Raw genomic sequence first — 11,540 nt, forward strand, 5'->3', positions numbered from 1 at the left:
TGGCCCTCGATTAGGGGTCACTGTGTACGATTACAGGAGTCATAACCGGACACTTTGCAATAGGTCATATGGCTTACCACATGGTGTCCCGCACAATGACTGCTGTGGACGATGTCTGGTTGAGGATGAGACGATCGAAAACCAGCTCTGCTCGGATTACCAGCACACACTGAGGCTGAGACGATCGAATACCAGCCATTATCGGCCTGCTGTTGAGCAGGGGGTACGAGAGAGTTTTTTGGCCTTCCATAAGCGGTCACTGAGTACGAGTCATAACCGGACAATTTACAATCGGCTTTATAGCCGATTCCCCCCATGGGATTCAGCACAAGGGCTACTGTGTACGATGTCTTGATGAGGTTGAGACGATCGAATACCAACTCTGGCCTGCTGTTGAGCGAAGAGAACGAGAGAGTTTTTTGCCCTCGATAAGGGATCACTGACTACGATTAAAGGAGTCATAAACGGACACTTTGCCATTGGCCATATGGTTGGCCGCATGGGGTCCCGCACAACGACTACTGTGGACGATGTCTTGTTACGAATGAGACCATCGACCAGCTCTGCTCGGACTGCCAGGACACTCTGCCCTGCTGTTGAGCAAAGAGGACGAGAGAGTTTTCTGACTTTCGGTAAGGGGTCACTGAATACGAGTCATAACCGAACAATTTGCAATCGGCCATATGGCAGCTCATATGGGATCCAGCACAACGACCATTGCGGACGATGTCTTATTGAGTGCGAGACGATCGAATGCCAGTTCTGCTAATGCTCAGGTGTGCAAGGGCTTAGAATTCTAGGAAGGCGGTTTTTCTGCGATCTCGACAAACTTGCAGATGTGACTGTGGGGAGTCTCCTCAGATAAGTGGATAAAACGGGTTTGATTGGACGAGGGACGCTATGAGATCTTCAACAAGCTGTCACTAATGCTTGGCACGTGAATTCTTGAGTGAATGTGGGCTTACGATCCAGGAAAGCACTCTCGTGGTGGCGTGATGGATTTCGCATTTCTTGTCCGATGTCGCCGAATTTTGGGACAGTGAGTGGTGTTAGACCGCTCGATTCTTTAATTTGGCTCAGATCGGTCCCGATTTGCATATAGCTGCCATATAGACCGATCTCTCGATTTAAGGTCTTACGCACATAAAAGGCGCATTTATTGCCCGATTTTGCAAAAATTTGGAACAGTCAGTTGTGTTAGGCCCTTCGACATATTTCTTCAATTTGGCCCAGATCGGTTCTGATTTGGATATAGCTGCCATATAGATCGATCTCTCGATTTAAGGTCTTACGCCCATAAAAGGGGCATTTATTGTCCGATGTCGTCGAAATTTGGGACAGTGTATTAAGTTAAGCCCTTCGACATCCTTCTTTAATTTGGTCCAGATCGGTTCAGAGTTGAATATAGCTCCCATATAGACCAATCTCTCAATTTAAGGTTATGGGACCATAAAAAGCCAATTTATAGTCCGATGTCGCCGCAATTTGTGACAGTGTGTTGTGTTAGGCACTTCGACATTCTTCTTCAATTTGGCTCAGATCGGTTCAGATTTGGATATAGCTGTCATATACACCGATCTCTTGATTTAATGTGTTGGGGCCATAAAATGCGCATTTATCGTCAGATTTCGCCGAAATTTGGGAAAGCTACTTAAGTTAAGCTCCTCGACATATTTCTGCAATTTGGTCCAGATCGAACAAGATTTCTATATAGACCGGTCTCTCGATTTAAGGTCTTACGCACATAAAAGGCGCATTTGTTATCCGATGTCGCCGAAATTTGGGACAGTGTGTTGTGTTGGGCCCTTCGATATTCTTCTTCAATTTGATCGGTTCAGATTTGGATATAGCTGCCATATAGACCGATCTCTCGATTTTAGGTTTTGGGCCCATAAAAGGCCCATTTATTGCCCGATTTTGCCAAAATTCGGAACAGTGAGTTGTGTAGGGCCCTTCGACGTCCTTCTTCAATTTGGTGCAGATCGGTTCAGATTTGGGTACAGCTGCCATATAGACCGATATCTGGATTTAAGGTTTTGGGCCCATAAAAGACGCATTTATTGTCCAATGTCGCCGAAATTTGGGAAAGTTACTTATCACTCGAAATATTTCTACAATTTGGTCTAGATCGAACAAGATTTCCATATAGACCGATCTCTCGATTTAATGTTTTGGGGCCATAAAAGGCGCATTTAACGTCCGATTTCCCCGAAATTAGGGACAGTGACATCCTTCTTCAGATCAGTCCAGATTTGGATATAGCTGTCATATAGACCTATATCTCGATTTAAAGTCTTGGTCCCATAAAAGGTTTGGTCCAAAACGGGACATATTTGTATGCAATTTGCACCGGTTTTGACGAAAGCAAATTTACATATATACCTGAGGTGGTGGGTATCCAAAGTTCGGCCCGGCCAAACTTAACGCCTTTATACTTATTCTCTTTCTTTCTAGGGTGTCACAATGGCCGAACTGGCCTCCGATTGGATTCACCATTCGGGTTGCACCCTTTCAACCTAAACCTAAGATAACAAAAATCAAAATAAAAAATTATTTTAAATAAAATTTAAATTTATAAAATAAAGTTAAAAAATATAAATAAATAAAATAAAAAATAGAATTGGAAATATTTTTTAATTTATTTATTCTTCTAGTTTAAGACCTTAAAAAAAATTTATGATGCTATTTTTTTTTTAATTTTATCAAGTTTTGTAATAATGATTCTTAGTATTATCATGCAATTCATATGTGTCCCATCATTCATGAGTTTTAAAGTGGATTTTCATTTAATGCGTCTGTTGTACTCTACTCATAGAAGAAGAAGAAGACACTGGTGGTGGTGGTGGTGAAGACGGGTGTTGTTGTGAAAATAATCGTTTTATAACAAATCAAACCAGTTTGGGGTAACACTAGTCTTAATTGCCGAACCAGTGAGTCGTTAAAATCACTAAAATAAATACGAAATTTATGATGGGCACTTGAATGTTTATAAAAACACACACACACACACACACAAACACTTTTGTATGAAATATTTATCTACAAGTAACAAATCTATAATTTATTGCTGGGGGATTGCATGAAATATGCAAACACATATACAAGACAAGACAGAAACTGTAATGAGTGACGACAATCACATAAAATTAAGGCTTATAGATAGGCACTGAAGTGTGCTAAATGTGACACATTGGGGGGTATCCACTGGTTTAAAAGGCCAATGAGGTAAATGGTTATAATAAGTTGATAAGTCGGTGACTTCATATCGTGAGGTTTTTGAAAAAAAATATTTCGAAAGGTCCTATTGCATATCACTACGATTTGCAAAATAGTATTCACGTAAATTTTTGGGAAAAAAATTGCTAGGTATCTACAGGGTAGCCGTAGACACTAAGTGTTACCAACTTTAGACTAGAAATGACAGCTACATGATATTTGTTTTATTGGCAAACCATCATTGCTTCTGAGTTTATTTAAAAGTAAAGTTATTCCTTATGGAGTTCAAGGGTAATGGCGTGATTGCATTATACTACGCTGTTACATCACAGCCCTATATTATTGGCGAACTACAAACACCTCAAAGTGAACAAAATGTTTGTGTATCGCACCATAAATCGTTAAATCATAGCGTTGCCAAACTCCAAAAAACTGCAACAATACCGGAAATGGTTTAGAGAAAGTCTCAAAATCAAGCCCTACAAGGCACACCACCTTACTGCATATAGCAAAGAATATAGACTCGAAAGGCCAAGGGAGTTGCTACGCTTGCACTCACATGATAAGTTTTCGAACATATTAACCCAATTTATCAATTCATAGACTTCCAAAATGATGGTGTTTCCTTTACCGAAGGCACGTACCGAATTTTGGAGCCTACAAACGGCTGCCAATAGTAATTTTTCAACAAAAAAAAAAAAAACATATAAAAAGGTGTTAAGTTCGGCCGAGCCGAACTTTGGTTACCCACCACCTCGGGTATATATGTAAACCAGCTTTCGTCAAAATCCGGCGAAAAATTCATACCTTATACCCCATAGCAGCTATATCGAAATATGTTCCGATTTGAACCAAATACAAATAAGTACAAATCATTGTTCAATTGTGTATAACAAAATATTGGTCTTTTTTGTAGCTGTATCTTAAAATAAACCGATATGAACCATATACGACACCGATGTCGAAAAGCTTAACATAAGTCACTGTGTCAAATTTCAGTGAAATCGGATTGTAAATGCGCCTTTTATGGGGCCAAGACTTTAAATCGACATATCGGTCTATATGGCAGTTATATCCAAATCTGAACCGATATGGGCCAAGTTGCAGAAAAATTAAGAAGAGCTTAACACAACTCACTGTCCCAAATTTCGACGAATTCGGACTATAAATCGAGAGATCGGTCTATATGGTAGCTATATCCAAATCTGGACCGATATGAGCCAAGTTGCAGAAAAATGTAGAAGAGCTTAACACAACTCACTGTCCCAAATTTCGGCTAAATCGGATTGTAAATGCGCCTTTTATGGGGCCAAGACTTTAAATCGAGATATCGGTCTATATGGCAGCTATATCCAAATCTGGACCGATATGGGCCAAGTTGCAGAAAAATGTAGAAGAGCTTAACACAACTCACTGTCCCAAATTTCGGCTAAATCGGAAAAGAAATGCGACTTTTATGGGGCCTAGACTTTAAATCGAGATATCGGTCTATATGGCAGCTCTATCCAAATCTGGACCGATATGGGCCAAGTTACAGAAAAATGTAGAAGAGCTTAATACAACCCTCTGCTCCAAATTTCGGCGACTGCGGACTATAAATTGGCTTTAATGGTCCCAAAACCTTAAATCGAGAGATCGGTCTATATGGGAGCTATATTCAAATCTGAACCGATCTGAGTCAAATTGAAGAAGGATGTTGAAGGGCTTACCACAACTCACTGTCCCAAATGTTGGCAAAATCGGACAATAAATGCACCTTTTATGGCCCTAAGACCTCAAATCGAGAGATCGGTCTATATGGCAGCTATATCTATATCTGAACCGATCTGAGCCAAATTAAAGAAGAATGTCGAAGTGCCGAACACAACTCACTGTCCCAAATTTCAGTGACATCGGACTATAAATTGGCTTTTTATGGTCCCATAACCTTAAAACGAGAGATCGGTCTATATGGGAGTTATATTCAAATCTGAACCGATCTGAACCAAAGTGAAGAAGGATGTCGTGGGGTTTAACTTAATACACTGTCCCAAATTTCGGCGACATCGGACAATAAATGCGCCTTTTATGGGGCCTTTTATGTTGGAAGTCATAACAAAACACGTCAAGCAAAATTTCATTCCAATCGGATTAGAATTGCGCCCTCTAGAGGCTCAAGAAGTCAAAACCCAAGATTGGTTTATATAGCAGCTCTATCAGGTTATGGACCGATTTGAACCATATTTGGCACAGTTGTTAGAAATCATAACAAAATACGTTGTGCACAATTTCATTCCAATCGGATTAGAATTGCGCCCTTTAGAGGCTCAAGAAGTCAAGACCCAAGATCGGTTTATATGACAGCTATATCAGGTCATAGACCGATTTGAACCATACTTGGCACAGTTGTTGGAAATCATAACAAAACACGTTGTGCACAACTTTATTCCAATCGGATAAGAATTGCGCCCTCTAGAGGCTCAAGGTTTCAAGACCCAAAATCGGTTTATATGGCAGCTACATCAAAACTTGGACCGATATGGCCCATTTACAATCCCAACTGACCTACGCTAATAAGAAGTATTTGTGCAAAACTTCAAACGGCTAGCTTTACTCCTTCGAAAGTTAGCGTGCTTTTGACAGACAGACGGACGGACATAAATAGAGTCTCTGCAAAGTTTCAGCTCAATATCTCGATTTTTATACTCTCCACCATAGGATGGGGGTATACTCATTTCGTCATTCTGTTTGTAACTATTCGAAATATTCGTCGGAGACCCCATAAAGTATATATATTCTTGATCGTCGTGACATTTAAGTCGATCTAGCCACGTCCGTTCTTCTGTCCGTCCGTCCGCCCGTCTGTTTGTCAGACGCTAACATTCGAAGGAGTAAAGCTAGCCGCTTGAAATTTTGCACAAATAATCTTATTGGTGTGGGTCGGTTGGCCGGTTTTGCACGACGTGTTTTGTTATGATTTCCAACAACTGTGCCAAGTATGGTTCAAATTGGTCTATAACCTGATATAGCTGCCATATAAACCGATCTTGGGTCTTGACTTTTTGAGCCTCTAGAGGGCGCAATTCTAATCCGATTGGAATGAAATTTTGCACGACGTTTTTTGTTATGATATCCAATAACTGTGCTTAGTATGGTTCAAATCGGTCAATAACTTGATATAGCTGCCATATAAACCGATCTTGGGTTTTGACTTCTTGAACCTCTAGAGGGCGCAATTCTTATACGATTTGAATGAATTTTTGCACGAAGTATTTTGTTATGATATCCAATAACTGTGCCAAGTATGGCTCAAATCGGTTCATAACCTGATATAGCTGTCATATAAACAGATCTGGGGACTTGACTTCTTGAGCTTCCAGAGGGCGCAATTCTTAACCGATTGGAATGAAACTCTGCACAATGTGTTTCATTATAATATCCAACAACTGTACCAAGTATGGTTCAAATCGGTCCATAACCTGATTGAGCTGCCATATAAACCGATCTGCGATCTTGACTTCTTGAGCCTCTAGAGGTCGCAATTATTATCCGATTTGTCTGAAATTTTGTACGACGGATCCCCTCATGACCATCAACATACGTGTTTATTATGGTCTATTGCCTGATACAGCTCCCATATAAATCGATCTCTCTATTTTACTACTTGAGCTCCTAAAGTGCGCAATTCTTATTCGAATTGGCTGACATTTTACACAGGTCTCCAACATATAATTTAATTGTGGTCCGAATATAATAGCAGAGCAAATCTTTTCTTTTATCCATTGTTTTGCCTAAGAAGAGATGCCGGAAAAAGAACTCGACAAATGCGATACATGATGGAGGGTATATAAGATTCGACTCGGCCGAGTTTAGCACGCTTTACTTGTTTTAGTCTGTAGCGTGATTTCAATTGACATTCTGCTCATTTAAATTGGTAAAACTTCGTGTCAGCTGCCCCTAGAGTACCCCCATTCTATGGTGGAGAGTATATATAAAGCAGATATAGAGTTTTTATATATTGGGTTGCCCAAAAAGTAATTGCGGATTTTTTAAAAGAAAGTAAATGCATTTTTAATAAAACTTAGAATGAACTTTAATCAAATATACTTTTTTTAAAACTTTTTTTCTAAAGCAAGCTAAAAGTTACAGCTGATAACTGACAGAAGAAAGAATGCAATTACAGAGTCACAAGCTGTGAAAAAAATTGTCAACGTCGACTATATGAAAAATCCGCAATTACTTTTTGGGCAACCTAATACATACTGAAATCTGATCAGAGTCTATAACTGACTTATCCAGCATCAACCAATATATTCCCACTACGCCAGATTCTGTAAAATACCGGCTAAAACGAGATTTACGCCATCCAGCTATTGGTCGATCACATTATGGCCTTCGCCTTCTTCTCCAAAGGATGTTTAAGGTCATATCAGAGCCATAAATTGCACTCAATCATCGGTTACAAAAGGCACAAAATCCTCTCCAACCATTTGAAGTTTTTAACCATTTTTTTATTTTCTGCAACATGTAAATTTTTATTAATGTTTATTATGATTTAAAAAAAGTTTTTTTTTTTATTGGTTTGCCCAAAAAGTAATTGCGGATTTTTTAAAAGAAAGTAAATGCATTTTTAATAAAGCTTAGAATGAACTTTAATCAAATATACTTTTTTACACTTTTTTTCTAAAGCAAGCCAAAAGTAACAGCTGATAATTGACAGAAGAAAGAATGCAATTACAGAGTCACAAGCTATGAAAAAATTTGTCAACGCCGACTATATGAAAAATCCGCAATTACTTTTTGGGCAACCCAATACATACTGTGATCTGAGCTGGGTCTACAACTGGCCCATACAGCATCGACCAATATATTCACACTACGCCAGATTCTGTAAAATACCCGGTAAAACGTAGTTTACGCCATCCAGCTATTTGTCGATCACAATGTGGCCCACGAATTTTTTTCCAAAGGATGTTTAAAGCCATATCAGAGCCATAAATTGCACTCAATCAAAAATCCTCTCCAACCTTTTTTATTTTATGCAACGGGGAAATTTTTATTAATTTTTATTATGATTTTAAAAAGTTTTTTTATTTTCCTATATCGCCATATTGCCCATCCCTGATGTATGTTTCTACTGGTGATAGATTAATGGCGTTCATAGCAAATTTGTTTTTTCTTTTGGAAATCATCACTTACTTCATCAAGCGAATTATCTTGTAAAGAGGGGGGGACATCATCTTCGCAACAACATTTTTGACAGCATTGGACAATCTCACAATAATAGAGGCAAACAAACATCTTCATACCAACAAAAAAAAAAAAAGAAAAAAAAAAAAAAACATTTGGGATGCATAGACAGCCACTGCAATTTAATGTCTTGCAGCTTTTGGTAACAATTTTTGAAAAGAAAAAACAAAATTTCTTGGTGAAGGGGTTTATTTTTTTACCATTTATGGCAGGAATGGAAAATGTGCTGGGATGTGACCAGTTGGAGGAGTCGATGGTGAGGCGCCAGTTGTGTCATAATAAGTTGTTTACTGATTACCAAAGACAACACCAGCGCCATCATCATCATCGCACCATCTACTACTGGGTTGCCCAAAAAGTAATTGCGGATTTTTCATATAGTCGGCGTTGACAATTTTTTTCACAACTTGTGACTCTGTAATTGCATTCTTTCTTCTGTCAGCTGTTACTTTTAGCTTGCTTTAGGGAAAAAGTGTAAAAAAACTATATATGATTAAAGTTCATTCTAAGCTTTATTAAAAATGCATTTACTTTCCTTTAAAAAAATCCGCAATTACTTTTTGGGCAACCCAATACAACTTTTCTGTATAAAGAGAAAAAAAAATTGTAATTTTATTTGGTGTTTGCTGTCTTGTACCCGTTTCTTTGTTCCATAGCCATGTTTCACTAAAATATCTGGGATTGTCTATAAAAGCTAAAACCCAATTTTTAGAAAGGAGGAAGTGGCCAATTCGTCTTAAAGGCTTCTGGATTAAATTTTAGTTAAACACTTTAATTGCATTACTTGGAAAATGCATTACCCCTGGTTTTTGCTATGGCAAACCTTTTGTTTTCCATTTTAAGGCCGAAACAGAAAATTACTAAGGAAAATGAAAATGAAGGTGGTTATTGAAAACTATGAACAAATTTAGGGCAAATTTGGTATAGTTGATTATGTTTTAGTATTTCATGGGAAAACTCCAAGGAAAACGGTTTGTAATGATACTGCTGTTACGATGTACTCGTATAACGGTTATTGTTTTATTTTTTAAACTGTAGCTGGAATGGCAGCGAATTGCACCAAGCTATTTATAGCGATTTTGTGTTTTTTTGGTTGCTTTGTTTTTATTGATATCATTAAAATGGTTTTAGCATTAAATGAAAAACAAAAACGCTTTGTAGACATAAGCAAAACATGCCTATCTCTCTGATAAATGACCCAATTTTGAAGTGTAAGCAACAAATAAATGACACAATTTGAGGTCACCCTTTGCAATGACAATCGAAAGAAGCACATAGTACAGCGTGTGCTTCTAGGTATGAAATTTACAGTGAACTACAGTTGAAGTCTTTAATTAAGATTTCAATGTCGCTGGTTTGTGTCTTAAAAATGAAGAAGAAAGCGCTTAGCAACAAGCTTAAGATTGTCATAAAACTGTTCTATATGGTGATGAGAATTTTTTGAAATTTATTTTCGTAGATATATGGGTTGCCCAAAAAGTAATTGCGGATTTTTTAAAAGAAAGTAAATGCATTTTTAATAAAACTTAGAATGAACTTTATTCAAATATATAATTGCCATTTTGTTCGATAACCTTTTGCCATCTTCCTGGCAAATTTAGTATTCCACGCTCATAGAACTTCTGGCCTTTATCTGCAAAAAACTGAACCAAGTGCGATTTTATAGCCTCATCATTGCCGAAAGTTTTACCATTTAAGGAGTTCTGCAAAGATCGAAATAAATGGTAGTCTTCTGATGGTGCAAGGTCAGGGTTATATGGTGGATGCATCAAAAGTTCCCACCCAAGCTCACTCAGTTTTTGGCGAGTGACCAAAGATGTGTGCGGTCTAGCGTTGTCCTGGTGGAATATGACACCTTTACGATTGTCCAATTCTGGTCGCTTCTCCTTGATGGCTGTATTCAATTTGTCCAATTGTTGACAGTAAACATCCGAATTAATCGTTTGGTTCCTTGGAAGCAGCTCAAAATATACCACACCCTTCCAATCCCACCAAACAGACAGCATAACCTTCTATCCTGGTGGATATCAGCCTTTGAAGTGGTTTGAGCTGGTTCACCATGCATGGACCATGATCGTTTTCGACTAACGTTGTTGTCAACAATCCATTTTTCATCTCCAGTTATGATTCGTTTTAAAAACGGATCGAATTCATTGCGTTTAAGGTGCATATCACAAGCGTTGATTCGGTTTGTTAACTGAAGTTCTTTCAATACATGTGGTACCCATATTAAAATTGACGCCAAACAAACAAATGTAAACAAAATTTCGCGCACTTTTTTTCTAAAGCAAGCTAAAAGTAACAGCTGATAACTGACAGAAGAAAGAACGCAATTACAGAGTCACAAGATGTGAAAAATTTGTCAACGCCGACTATATGAAAAATCCGCAATTACTTTTTGGGCAACCCAATATATATATAAATCTAAGCCGATTTCTATGAAATTTGCCAGTAATATCGAGAGTCATAAGAAAATCCTTGCTACCGAATGTCGAGAGAATCGTTTAATAAAAGACCATTTTATTGCAATATTACTGCAAATCGGGCGGACATATATATGGGAGCTATATTCAAAACTGAACCGATTTCGAGCAAACTTCTCAGATATTGTCACAGTCGTCGAAGAAAGTGTTGTACGAAGTTTTGGGAAGATTGGTCAATAAATGCGCCTGCAGTGGCTCTAGAAGTAAAAATCGGGCAATATATAGGGTTGCCCAAAAAGTAATTGCGGATTTTTTAAAAGAAAGTAAATGCATTTTTAATAAAACTTAGAATGAACTTTAATCAAATATACTTTTTTTACCATTTTTTTTTTTTTTCTAAAGCAAGCTAAAAGTAACAGCTGATAACTGATAGAAGAAAGAATGCAATTGCAGAGTCATAAGCTGTGAAAAAATTTGTCAACGCCGACTATATGAAAAATCCGCAATTACTTTTTGGGCAACCCAATATATATATGGGAGCTATATCTAAATCTGAACCGATTTCCATAAAATTTACCAGTAATGTCGAGAGTCAAGAGAAAATCCCTCCTAACAAATTTCAAAAGAATCGGTTAAAAAAAGGCCATTTTACTGCATAATTACTGCAAATCG

The sequence above is a fragment of the Stomoxys calcitrans genome, chromosome 5, assembly GCF_963082655.1.
Source record: "Stomoxys calcitrans chromosome 5, idStoCalc2.1, whole genome shotgun sequence".
NCBI classification, from domain to species: Eukaryota; Metazoa; Arthropoda; class Insecta; order Diptera; family Muscidae; genus Stomoxys; species Stomoxys calcitrans.